The sequence below is a fragment of the Lepisosteus oculatus genome, chromosome 3, assembly GCF_040954835.1.
Source record: "Lepisosteus oculatus isolate fLepOcu1 chromosome 3, fLepOcu1.hap2, whole genome shotgun sequence".
NCBI lineage: Eukaryota > Metazoa > Chordata > Actinopteri > Semionotiformes > Lepisosteidae > Lepisosteus > Lepisosteus oculatus.
In genome coordinates, this window is record NC_090698.1 from 51,750,159 (window position 1) to 51,752,733 (window position 2,575).

Sequence of the window (2,575 nt, forward strand, 5' to 3'; positions counted from 1 at the left end):
GAGTGTAACATGTTTTTCACAAGCCAGGTTTAGCAGCATTTTCTAATAGATCCATGTCCTTGAAAAAATAATTGTAGAAATAATTAGGTACTAAAGCTACTTTTATTTTTGTAAAAATATATAAAAGTTCATCCTCAAATGTTCGATACAGTACAGATAAGATGAGCTCAAATAGAACTAAATAGAGATCAGAAACTGCTTGTTTCCTTGCCCTGAAATGTTACATTTAGCTTACTAAAAGAAATGTCTGATAGAAACCAAATGTCTTTACCTGGCATTCATGGATCACAACTAAATTTCATTTTCTGGACAGCTTTGTCATAGAAATCTGCATTTAATGATAAACTGTAAATAGGCTCCATTTTGGATTTGGGGGTCCTATTAGTTCTTTCCATTTTTTAGAATTCAACTTACAAGATATAATGTTACCTTAAACCAACTTCTGTTCTGTTTCCTATTGCCTACATTATTTTACTACAAATACTTTCAGTATTTCAATATGGAATAACTTGTTGACAGTCATTTAAGATTAATTTCAGCCAGGGCTCTGAATTATTTATTCGAGGAAAATTAGGTTCATTTTGAATAACTATTTTACTCTGTTGTAGTATAGGTATTGCTTCAGAGGCTTTGAATTCACATGTATTAAATATCATGAGATCATAATGCAACTCTGAGTAAACTGATTCCTTTAATCCTTCAACACAGAGGGCTATGAGGCACCCTGATATAAGTATTTAAAATTCTCACAAACATTGACAAAGTCAACTCAATGGCTTTCTTCAGGTGCTTCTTTACACAAAGCATTGTGAGAGTATGGAAGCTACTCAGCCGTGTTGATGAAACCACTACCCTGGCTTCCTTCAAGAAACAGCTGGATGAGATCCTTGGATCAATGGGTTGAATAGCCTGTATTAATTCCCTATGTTTGTCTTGTCTTTACTACAAACTGTAAATATTTAAAATTTAACTGACTTTCCTCACACTTACTTTTTTCAGAGGTCACTCAAACATGGGCAGCAGTTACCCATGTTTGATTGTTACAGAGGATTATTGGATCACGATTACAATTAATTTTGTAATAATAGTAAATGTAGAAATATGCAAACAGAACTATACCCTCATCCTCTGCAAAAAATTATTGTCACTTCTCTTTCGTAAGCCATCAGTCACGGTCGCCGAGTGGTTAAGGCATTGGACTCGAAATCCAATGGGGTTTTCCAGCACAGGTTCGGATCCTGTCCGTGATGTGAGGGCTGTTTGGGCAGAGCGGTGGCTCTGTGGCTAAGGATCTGCACCTGTGGCTAGTCAGTTGCTGGTTCAAATCCCACAGCTGGGAGAGGAATCATACTCCATTGCACCTGAGCAAGGCCCTTAACCCCAACTGCTCCAGGGGTGCTGTACAGTGGCTGACCCTGTGCTCTGACCCCAGGTCTCTCTATCCCTATCTGTTTTTCTGTGTGTCAAATGGAGAGCAAGCTGGTGTATGCAAAAAGACAAATTCCTAATGCAAAAAATTGTATAGGGCTAATAAAGTGATCTTATCTTATTATGAGTGAGGACTGCTGATAGCCTTAGTTCATTAATTTTCTCTGTGGTCACCATTTGTTCAGCCTTTGATTTATAAATCAGTGTAAACGTCATTAAATTCTTTTGATTAAGCTTAACACAATAAAGGGCATAAAGTGTTGCTGTGAGTTTGACCCATTAAACTTTTCTCCTTTAAACATTTAACAGTTATTTCAAATGGGACTGCCTTTTATAATTATCATTGAGCCTCCTTTTTTACATTAATTATTGATCTGTTAATAAACTCTTCAGAGACTTCTGATGTCACAGACCATTTTATTGTATTACACAGCTTGGTGAGTTATATATGTCAGTGACATCTGATTTATTTTACTACAATGAAAATGAAAAAAAAAATAATTAGAGAGCATGAAATTTAATTCATTTTTTACAATGCTGAGATTTCTAGCTATATGTAGAACCAAACCAAAATACTGAACAATCAACATATGAATATACAGTATCTGGTACTGTGTTCCCTAGTGATTAAAAAGGAAAATTGCAGTTTTATTTTAAAATATATGGTTACAGTTTTATTTTGAAATATATGGTTAAGTGAAATATTTCTTCAACGTACTTTAAAAAGAAAATTAGCCAGGCCAGATACATAGCCAGAGTGTGAATGTTAACAGCTGAATTTAACAGGGTACCAGATTTAACACATAATCTTTTGCAAATGAGATATTTACTAATAGTTGATGTCCTCTTTGAGTTACAAATGTTGATGTTTTCATCTTTTCACACTACGCAGCACTTTAAAACTTAAAATGATTTAAAAAATAAACTATATGATGTTTCAGTTTTTGATCTGCAAATGAAGTCTATTTAAACTGTTGTGTTTTTTGTATATTTGTGTACCTTTCCAAGAGAACTCAAAATATTCTGTAATTACTCTCAATCTGCTTACTGCAAAGCATCTAACCAAACACAAAATATATTTTTGGGTACCCTTCCTTGACTTTTCTTCAGCTTTTAACAGAATCCTACTTGACATTTCATTATCAAA

At 34.2% G+C, this 2,575-nt stretch overlaps 1 non-coding gene across 1 annotated transcript; it reads left to right on the forward strand.

The window, feature by feature from the left end:
* The first annotated feature begins 1,168 nt into the window (after positions 1 to 1,168).
* trnas-cga (transfer RNA serine (anticodon CGA)) lies at positions 1,169 to 1,250 on the forward strand. The gene has a single exon. It is a non-coding gene; the product is annotated as a tRNA-Ser (tRNA).
* The last annotated feature ends 1,325 nt before the right edge of the window (positions 1,251 to 2,575 follow it).